This window comes from Muscardinus avellanarius (genome assembly GCF_963383645.1).
Source record: "Muscardinus avellanarius genome assembly, chromosome: 19".
NCBI classification, from domain to species: Eukaryota; Metazoa; Chordata; class Mammalia; order Rodentia; family Gliridae; genus Muscardinus; species Muscardinus avellanarius.
This window is the reverse complement of record NC_137805.1, coordinates 46,002,640-46,014,261: the sequence shown is the minus strand read 5'-3', so window position 1 is coordinate 46,014,261 and position 11,622 is coordinate 46,002,640.

Sequence of the window (11,622 nt, the reverse complement as noted above, 5' to 3'; positions counted from 1 at the left end):
TTTTATTTGATTCAGGGACTCTTCAACTTAGGTATGTGAATATTTACCATCATGCAAATGAACATTTTGGTCATTAATCCAAGTTTATTAATGATGCTGCAGCTATGGGAATGTGCATGGTTAGATTGGCAGCCTCAAACAAGGGGCAGTGTCTAAGTTGTTCTCAAAAGGAAAAATTTACTAGAACTATCCCCATACCTGCCTCATATAACTGATTAAGGAAAAGGTGGCTTTGAATCTGAAGCTATACTTACGAGTATGATAGCCATCTTTTCAGGAGGAACTCAGTTAATGCTGATTTGTTTTCTATGTTACCAGGGAAACTGACTTTACCTGTGCTCTAGGGTATACTCATTTATAAAACGAATGTACTTAGAATCACTCGGAGGTTTGTTGTATTTGGACTTCGTAAACTTTTAACTCATGAAGGGGCTTGTAATCTCTTAAAGGATTTTAACTTGATTTTTGATGGGAAGCCCCTAAGTGGTCATTTTTTGTTTATTTGGTTGATTTCTTATGGTAGTGGGGATTGAACCCAGAGGCATTCTACCACTGAGTTATGCCCCAGTCCCCTTTTTATTTTAAGATAGGGTCTCACTAAGTTGCCCCGGCTGGCGTGGAACCTGCAACTCTCCTGTCTCAGCCTCTCATATACTAGGATATTACAGGGATGCACCACCACACTTGGCTTTCTGAAGAGAGGGGTGTGCATGTTAGTTACTGGAAGTTAAACCAAGGTACATTCTGCCCCTGAGCAACACCCCCAGCCCTGTTTATTTTCGTGTTACCTCAGATTTTACCTAGGGGCATTCTGCTCCTGAGCCACATCCTCAGCACTTTTATTTTTTACTTTGAAGCAGGGTCTCACTAGTTACAGAAGGCCTTGCTAAATTACTGGGACTAGCTGCAAATCTGCAATCCTTCTGTCATAGCCTCCCAAATACTAGGATTACAGGCATGCACCACCACACCTGGCTACATTTATGTATTTATTTTTTGGTGCTGGGGATTGACCCTCAAGACTTTGAGTATGCTAAGTACTCAATCTACCACTGAGCTGTACCTTCACCCCTATTTATTTTTTAATTTGAAACAGTAGTATTTCTCCCTAGGTTACTGAGAATCTTGTATTTCTGAGACTCTTTTCAAGCCTGTGATCCTCCCGTCTCAGCCTCTTTAAGTCTGGGATTATAGGTGTGTGCCACCATGCCTGGATGCCTCTGTCTGGGAAGCTCTGTAGCAGCTTCCATTCCAGGGAATAGTCCTGCTCACATCTATGAAGCACATCTCCAACAACACCATCTTATCTCTTGGCCTTTACAACAATCTGTGCTAAAGTGATCGGGGAAGGGGTTTTTTAACCCCATTTCACAGGGAATCCTGAACTTACAGAATTGAAGAACTTTCCCAAGGTCATATAACTAGTACAGGTGGGATTCAGAGCCAAAGCCCCCCCCCCCTCAAGCAAAGAGGAAACCAAGGCTTATAAGTCCCACATTATTATTTTTACTCGGAGATAGGCCTGTTGTGGATTGGGTTAGGCCTTCCGGTCTATCGTCCTCAAAGAGTCCTTTCTCTGTATAGGCTGGGCAATGGAGACACATGTACCACCTTGACACAGTTCCTAGTTTTACTCAGAATAAAGCAGTAAATAAATAATAAAACTTACTCAGAATAAAGCAGTAAATAAATAAATAAAGCAATAAAACAGAACATAAAAGGTTCCAGTAGAGACATAGAATAGTGAGAAAGCAGGGGTTTCTTGTACTGAAAGTCTCTGGGCACTGATACCTAGAAGGAGAGTCCATCATTGTGGCTTCATGGCACAGGGAGGCCTTTCTGGAAACCTTGGTTTAAGGGCCTCCTCCTGGCTCACTTCTCAACTTGTATTCTTTGTGGATACTGAAGGCAATTTCACTGTAGACACTCATTCGTATATTTATTAAATACATAATGAATGTCTACACCTGTAGTCCCTAGCACGTTCAAGGCATGTTTCCAAATACTCCAACTTTGGTGACATACTTGAAGAGACTTATTGCATCCACAGTAATGTTTTTTTCTCTTTGATCACAGTTTAGCTCAAGGTTGATGTTATAATAGAACTGACCGCCTTTCCTTTCTCACTTGGATAAGTTCTTATAGGCTCCAATAACAATAGTGATAGCAGCAGGAGGAGGTAATATTTACATACTTTCTAGCATGCCAAACACTGTTATGAATATTTGTGTAAATTATTTTATCCTCCAGTGACTCTAGAGATAAATAATGCTGTCCTCACTTTATAGGTGTGTGATAATTGAAAGACAAAGAATTTAAGTTACATCACAAAGCTAGTTTAGCTGCAGAATGAAGATAATTTGGTTTTAGAGATTACTCTCTTTACAGTATTCCATAGCCTCTTATATGAGAGTAAAGACTTAGGCTTTGGTTCTTGCTGGATGCCAGGTCATGTGTTTAAGTTCTGCTCATAGCAAGTTCTACCCTTTTACAGTGTTTTCAGTGACTTCTCAGCTCTGACTGTTCTGAAAGACAACAATATGTGAACTCAGTGGCAACAAAGAATTGTGTATACTAATGGACTTTTGGCCATGCACCTGGAAGATTCAAGGATACATTATTGTGCCTTTGAACACTAGTTCAGACTCATTTGCTCAGGTAGTCACATTCTTAGATGTACATATGTTAACATTCAAGATTAAATCTCCTGGGTATGGTGGTGCATGCTTATAATATGAGTACTTGGGAGGCTGAGACAGGAGGATCCCAGGTTTGCAGCTAACCTCAACAGCTTAGTGAAACTCTGTTGCAAAATAAATAATAAAATGTGTCTGGGATGTAGCTCAGCATGTAGGTAGAATACCCCTGGGTTCAATCCCCAGTACCAAGAAAAAGGAATAAATTTGGTGTCCCTTTTACTCCATCTAGCTTGCTTAAATGAAGGGAAAGTCTAATGTGTAAATGCTCTAAGACATAAGAAGTACCAGAAAAGTGTCAGCGTGTCTTCCCCCCCCTTATGACTAGTTTCTTCACTTGCTCTTATAGAGAGGGATGGCCCAGGTGTATGAACTTCCTTAGGAGTATATGCTCTTCTCAGACCCCAAGGCCTTAGGTATGCTGTTCTGGTTCTCTTTAAGCTTACATCATCTTATCTTGTAGAATATAGAATAACCTAGAGAGAGGCTAAATTACCTCCAGAGAGCACATCCTTGGCTGCCTACCTTTTTATCTTGGAAGGGAGAGAAGGGGGAAAAAATGGGTTTTTGGAAATTAAAATAACACCAAAGTCTAAAGGAAATCAAGCTAAAAGACTTGAAAGAAATTACCTCTGTTCTTTGCTTTGGTTTTGAAGACTGACAGGGTAAGGTAGAGTGGTTTAGAGCTGTGCCATCCAAAATGTAGCCCATTGAATGGGTGCCTGTCAGTGAATTGTTGCTGCTTTACTTTAAGGATAGAAATTGAGGGTAAGAGCCTGGCATGGTGGCACACATCTGTAATTCCAGTATTTGGGAGGCTGAGACAGGAGGATTATAGGTTTAGAGCTAGCCTCAGCAACTTAGCAAGACTAGGGCTGGGGGTATACCTCATAGGTAAAATGCCCCTGGGTTCAATCCTAGTACCAAAAAAAAAAAAAAAAAGGGAAAATATAAGAAATTAAGCAGTTAAAATTTTTTTGTAGTAACTTTACATTTTATTGTTATTTGAAAATATTTGTAATGGATTAGAAATTCAAACAAACAAAAATTTTGAGAAGCACTGACTCATTTAGTAATTTGCCTGTAAAATGAAATGAATTTGCCTGCCTCAAAAACTTGTTTTAAAGTCAGCTGTGGTGGCACACACTTGTAATCCCAGTTTCATGGGAGGCTGAGACAGGAGGATCTTAGGTTCAAGGCCAGCCTAGGCAACTTAGACTTTGAGCAGCCTAGCAAGACCTTGTTTCAAAACAAAATATTAAAAGAACTGGAGTTGGAGCTTGGAGGTAGAATGTTCAGTCTCCAGTACAAACGCAAGAAACAAAACACTGGCCCTAATTTTAGTTACCTTGAACAAGTGACTTCCTCTGGGCCTTAATTTTGCTCATCTACCCTCCATGGTAGGGACTATATTTTATTCATTCTCAGTTGAACAACATCCAGCTTGTCAGGGCCTGACTTATTTGACGATACTGAGTACTGAGAACATTGGATACATTAGAAGCTCTCTAAGAGGCCTTGCAGTCTCTGCTTTCTCTGAATGTCCTAGGTACTTTATCCTCTGCTCTCTCTTTGCAGCATCATATTCCCTTCCCACACAGTCCACCTGGCAGCATGATCATATTTCCTCATGTCTCTCTTGGGCATTCAGGATTCTGAGATAACCCACATGGTGTTGTGAAATGTGTCTAGGGTAAACCACCAGGAATAATGCAAATTAGGGGGCAAAAGAAGGTGGCTTACAGAGTCAGGAAAGCACTCTTACTGCATCCAGACTCTATAGGGTCTTGGCCTAGGGCAGCCCCGCCAGGTCTGAGTAATGGCCACGGCCTGGAGCAGGATTTTCCATGAGCTACATCGGGGTCTCCAGTAATTGGAACATGGCACCTTCTGACTTATAATGGATGGCAGAATGAGAGGGTCATTTGTCACTGCCTGACTTCCCTGCAGGAAAGAGGCTCATAAGTCACAGCTGACAAACACTCTGATGACTTTTAAACTTCATTTACAGAAAAGAATAGCTATAATCAACCAACAGCAAGCAGTGACTAATCTTACCACATTATCGCAGTGAGGAGCCAGCACTAAGGCATGGGTGGAAGGGGCTATTCCCCTCAACCCGTCCCCCTTCTCACAGCAAGTGCTCATTGAGTGTGCTCAGGAAGGCCTCATGAGTTAGTGCCTAAGAATCATAATATTAGGAAACAGAAGAAGCTGACCTCCAGCAGGTATGGGTTTGTCTACCATTAGAGCCATTCTGGGCTAATCTTAAAGATTGGCTCTGTTCTCACACATATTTGTTTCAGCTCTGCCATTTCCTGTCTTGTAGGACTAATCACCAAGCCTTATTTTTCTCTGTGAAATGGTCACAACAAATATTACCACCTGTCTCATAATAAGAAACTTAGTACAGTTTGTGGCAAATGCAAGTGCTTTTATCTTGATTACCCATTTAGCCCTGGGAGGTCCTTTTATGGTCACTTGGTCTACAAACCAAGGTCATGTGGTACTTCAGGAAGGAAGTAGGACCATTCTTCATGTAAGTGGTGGCATCATTGGGAGCAATTTTGTGGAGTAGGAAGATTTTAAAATCAGACAAGCAGCCAGGTGTGGTGGCGCATGATTGTAATCTCAGCATTCAGGAGACAGGCTGGAGGATTGCAGTTCATGGACAGCCTCAGCTACTTAGGCCCTCTGAAACTTAATGAGACCCTGTTTCAAAATAAAGAATAAAAAAAAAAATAGGGCAGGGGGTGTAGCTTGGAGGCTGAATGCCCCTGGCTTCCATCCCCAGACCTGCCCCCCCAAGAAAAAACCAGACAAGCTTGGGGTCTTTCAGTCCTAATCATATCACTTAATGGGACTGGATAAATTGTTTAGTCCCTCTCTGAGCCTCACTTTCTTTTGTGTGGGGGGTACTGGGGAGTGAGCCCAGGGGTGCTATACCACTGAGCTACTCCTCCAGCCCCATTTATTTATTATTTATTTATTTATTTATTTAGGTGGTGCTGGGGATGGAACCCTTCTACCGCCAGGCTACACTCCTAGACCTATTTTATATTTTTTATTTGGAAACAGGGTCTCTTAAGCAAGTGCAGCTGGCTTCGAACCAGCGCGATCCTCCTGTTTCCGCCTCCCAAGCAGGGGATTGCAAGCGTGTGCCACCACACCTGGCTTTATTTTTTAATTTTGAAACAGAGTCTAATGCACTGAACCTGTGATTCTCCTGTCTTCACTTCCCAAATACTGGGATTACAATCATGCATCACCATGCCCCTCTCAGTTTCTTTAACTATAAAAATGATACTACTTACCTCATTTGGTTGTGACTCCATTATTCTCGTATTATGAGAAGTTCTGTCGCTAAAAAGTGCCTGGTATAAAGTTGCTGCAGATTAAATCATGTGCTCCCTTAAGACAAGAATAAGAATATGAAGCCGGGCATGGTGGCACACATTTATAATCCCAGTACTTAAAAGGCTTGGACAAGAAGATCTGGGTTTGAGGCCAGCCTCAGCTACTTAGTGAGGCCCTCCACGACTTAGTGAGACCCTGTTTCAAAATAAAACGAATAAAAAATAGGGCTGGGTGTAGCTCGGAGGTAGAGTGCTCAATCTCCCCCAGTACTGCAAGAAAAAGGGAGTAGGAGGGAAAGAATATGTGTGCATCTATCAAGAGAACAGGAGACAAAAATTAAGTCATTTTTCTAGTTCAGACTTTTTTTCCCGTCCTACCCTGCATATACTTGCCAGAGAAAGGAGAGAAATAGGGAATCAAAGGAGAAAAGGGGTTAGGGGTATAGCTCAGTGGTAGAGCACTTGCCTAGCATGCACAGGGGTCCTGGGTTGAATCCCTAGCATGGCTCCTCCGAGCCCCCCAAAAAAGGGGAGAAGGACACATTTTGTACATTGTTTCTGCAGTTTCTCCTGCCAGGCCTATGTAGGCCTAAGGTTGTCGCCCACCCCTCCTTGTTACCTTCCTCTATAACAAAGTAGGGGCACTTCTCACAGAGGATGAGCCTGGGCCTAAAGCCAGTCAAGGGTAGTTAATGTACAAGATGCAGACCACTGGGTAAGAGAGATGCCTGAGGTATTTTTCCTTTTCTTTCTGTTGTGGGGCCTACCAGGGCCTACCAGATATGATACCAGTGTTCTAGTATAGGACTAGTGCCTTATATGGTAAAATTGAAGGCTGAGAGTAGCTGAACAAGGCCTGAAACCATTCCCTTCCATTGATGTTCTTCTCTCCCCCAGCCTCATGCAGTAGCGGTATGATAGGCATGAAGAGAGGGCATCTTTTTGAAGTTTTTAGGTTCTAGATACTAGGATAAGGGAAAGAAACATTCAGAGGGTCCCTATCCTTGACTCTTTTTCTCAGGTGAAATGCAGCACACTGAGAGACAACATAGTGAAAGACTTGTCAGGCTGAAATGTGAAGTCCCTATAGTGCCAGGCTGAATTCATCTGTTTCATAAGTCATTTAGGTTATCCAATTTCTTAATTAAATACCTACTGGCATGAGTCATTATAGTGAGCAACTTATATGTATACTTGAGGTTGGTATAAATTTCTATTTTGTAGTTAAGGAATCTAAGGCCCAGAGAGATTAAGAAACATGGCCAAGATGCCAGCTCAGTCCTGTTTGACTGCAGAGGTTGTTTTTGCTATTTCATGTGTATTTTTCCTTTGTTATTAGGAAACAAAATGCAGGTTCCAGGAGAGAGGGCTTCTTCACAAGAAAGTGGAGCAGCGCAAGGATCATAAACACTTTGTTTCCCAGTGTCTCCATACGACCAGCACACAGAACACTCACAAAATGCTTATTAAATGAGTGAAGGGGATAGGAACCTGGGTAATAATCAAAATAGGTATGGTCTAGCCGGGCGTGGTGGCACATGCTTGTAATCCCAGCATTCGGGAGGTTGAGACTAGAGGAACGCGGTTCGCGGACAGCCTCAGCTACTTAGTAAGGCCCTCTGCAACTGAGTGAGACCCTGTTTCAAAATAAAGAATAAAAATAGGACAAAGGGTGTAGTTTGGAGGTCGAATGCCCCTGGGTTCCATCCCCACACCCGCAAGCAAAAAAAAAAAAAAAAAAAAAAGGTGTGGTCTTAGGTCTTTTTTTTTTTTTTTTTTGTGGTACTGGGGATGGAACCAAGAGGCATTCTACCTCCAAGATATACCCGCAGCCCTGTCTTTAACTTTTTATTTGGAAACAGGGTCTCCCTGAGTTGCAAGGGCCTCACTAAGTAACTGAGGCTATCCATGAGCCGCTTATCCTCCTGTCTCAGCATCCTGAATGCTGAGATTACAAGGTGTGCCACCATGCCCGGCTTCCTGTGTCTTTTTATAGTTTGTTGCAGATGCAACAAATCACTTATACATTGATTATCCTATTTGATTTTTTTAAATCAGATCTGAGAAGTAATCAGTGAAGAGATGTTTATTATTAAAATGATGATAAGGCCCAGAGATACTGAATGACTTAAGGCCACGTGGGTAAGAAGCCTGTACCTCTTCTACTTCCACCTCTTCAGGAGCTTTTCATGTATGGCAAGTTGAGGTTTCCTGAGGAATTGGAAATAGGAGTGGAGTGCTCCCTGGGAAATTAATTTTGTCTGGCCAGTGATGGTCATTTGGGCAATGCTAATGAGTGGGGACCCAGTGAATTTAATGAGATTAATAGATGTTCTGTCACCTCTGGCTGCCTGGTAACCAGAAGCCTCTGGACCCAAGGAGGCCCTGGACACCAATCCATTTAATTGCATGTCTTTGGAAATAGCTATCACTGATAGCTATTTTCCTTCTAAACCACTCAGATGTCCCTAGGGTTATCTGAGGGCAGCAGCAGGGGTGGTGGCGGTGATTGTGGTTGTCACAGTCTGCTGTGACTCTCATCCCCCCCCCCCCATCCAGAAGAACAATGTCAGAAGTACCAGCAAGGTAGCCGGGTGTGGTGGCACACACTTGTAATCTCAGTACTTGGGAGGCTGAGCTAGGAGGATCTTAGATTCTTGGCCAACCTCAGCTAGTAGTGAGACTTTTCATCAATCTAGTGATAACCTTGTTTCAAAATAAAGAATAAAAATAGGGCTGGGGATGTCACTTGGTGCCCCCGGGTTCAATACAAAAAGGATCCAGCAAGATTGGCCAAGACAGGGGCACTCTACCTCTGACCTACACTCCAGCCCTGTGTATTTTTTATTTTGAAACGTTGTTGGCCTCAAATCTGTGATCTTGTCCTAGCCTCCCAAATACTGGAATCAGTCTGTCAGTCAGTCAGTCTGTCTGTCTGTCTATCTATCTCTTGGTCTCCTTTTTTTTAAAACCATAAAACGTGACTAATAGTGTCAGGATTTTGTCTTAGTTCTTTACTGCTGCTACAATAAAATCGAGTGTTTTTTCTTTTTTTCTTTTTTTGCGGTGCTGGGGATGGAACCCAGGGGCATTCTACCTCTGAGCCACACCCCCAGCCCTATTTTTTATTCCTTATTTTGAAACAGGGTCTCACTGAGTTGCAAAGGGCCTCACTAAGTAGCTGTGGCTGTTAGTGAACTGCGATCCTCCTGTTTCAGCCTCCCAATTGCAGGAATATCACCACTTAAGATACATCAGGTTTTCCGGGCATGGTGGCGCACGCTTGTAATCCCCGCACTTCGGAGGCAGAGACAGGAGGATCGCGTAGATTTGAAGCCAGCCTTGCTGGCTCAAGAGACCCTGTTTCCAAATAAAAATATAAAAATAGGTCTGGGAGTGTAGCCTGGAGGTAGAAGGGCTTCCAGGAACCCCAGTACCACACACACACACACACACACACAAAGATAGATCAGGTTCTCATCACCTCCTGGTACATATCCTTACCACTTCCTCCCTAGTATCTATTAAATAATTATTGTGCTCAAGCTTTGTCAAGTCTGTCCTTCTACATTGTAGGGCAGAAAGGTACAAATGACCTATATACCCTATGTTTAAATATGTGAAAGCTATAAGCAAAGCTCACAATTTTGGATGTTTATAACAACCTGGAAGACCATATTTGAATTTAGTTTTTGGTTATTAGGGATTCTGTACCTGAACCTGATCATTCAGGAAGACCTTGTGTTGGGATCACTTCCTTTTTAATTTTCACTTTGAGGTGCCTCACGGATATGTGGTCACTCAAATTTTTCCCCAGCTCCACAGATATCTTTACTGTTTGGCTTTGGCAGTCTACATAGCAGCAGCGTAACCTGCCCTCCAAGAGGTTATATAGGATTTAAAAGCATATTGGGAATACCAGGTGTGGTGGCACTTGCTTGTAATCCCAGTACTTGGGAGGCTGAAACAGGAGGATCACACCAATTCAGCCAGCCTCAGCTACTTGGTGAGGCTTTCAGCAATATAGTGAAACCCTGTTTAAAAAATAATAATGAAATAATCTGAGCGTGGTGGCGCATGCTTGTAATCCCAGCTTGTGGGAGGCTGAGACAGGAGGATTTAGGTTCGTGGACAGCCTCAGCTACTCATTGAGACCCTGTTTCAAAATAAAGAATAAAAAATAGGGCTGAGGGTATAGCTTGGAGGTAGAATGCTCCTGGGTTCCATCCCCAGTACCACCCGTAAAAAATTATACAAATATATAAGGTCTGAGAGTGTAGCCCCAAAGTAGAAAGCCCCTAGGTTCTATCCCCAGTATCACCCCCAAAAAACAAAAACAATATATTGGGAGCTGTTTAGATAGGGAGATCAAGAGATGGGTACCTAAAACATGAATCATGTTCATTTCTCCTTGGCCCTGCAGATGCCTCACCTAGAGTAGCCATATAGAGAGAGTCCCTTCTCTACAAATGAGAAAACAGACTATCCTGTGACATGACTCCTTTCTCTTCTTGAATCATACAGAATGTGCTTTAGTCTGACCATGACCGTTTATCTAGCATGGGCCAGCAAGTCTCAGTGTTAGTAGTTTTTTTTTTTTTTTTTTTTTTTTTTTGGTGGTACTGGGGTTCCTGGAAACCCTTCTACCTCTGGGCTACACTCCCAGATCATTCATTCATATATATATATATATATATAATTTTTTTTTTTTTTTAAACAGGCTCTCTTAAGCTGGCTTTGAACCTGCGCAATCCTCCTGTATCCGGCTAGTAGAGAAGTTCTTAATGGCCAGAATAATTACTAGATCTTATAAAGGTCTTCATGTTTTCTAAGTCCTTTTTTTTTTTTTTTTTTTTTTTTTTGGTGGTACTAAGGATAGAATGCAGGGGCATTCTACCTCCGAGCTACACCCCAGCCCTATTTTTTTTAAAAAGCATCTCACTGAGTTGTGAAGGGCCTCACTAAGTAGCTGAGGTTCTCTGCGAACCATGATCCTCTGGTCTCAGCCTCCCTAATGCTGGGATTACACGCATGCACCACTACGCCCGGCTTTTTAAGTCTTTTTGAGTGCATTGCTGTAGGTGACAGAAGACTAAGTAGGGCCAAACCTGAAAGACTGCTTGCCAGCAAAGGTGAGAGTGCTTATTTATCTATACCAGGCACAGGCACACAGCAAATGCTATGTGTTCAATGGTGTTTAGAAGCTTCTGGCAGAGGTCTAAGGGAATCCACAACTGTCACATTCCTGCCAGGTCAGTGGCGATATCAGCAGTGATCAGCATTTTTTTCCCCTGCAGTACTGGGGATGGACCCAAGCTATACCCCCAGCCCTATTTTTTATTCTTTATTTTGAAAAATAGTCTCACTGAGTTGCAAAGGGTCTCACTAAATAGCTGAGGCTGTCAGTGAACCCCAGCCCTCCTGTCTCAGTCTCCCAAATGCTGGGATTACAAGCGTGAGCTACCATGCCCAGCTTCATCAGCTTATTTCTTTCTTTCTTTTTTTTTTTTTTTTTTTTTTTTTTTTTGGTGGTACTGGGGTTCCTGGAAGCCCTTCTACCTCCGAGATAC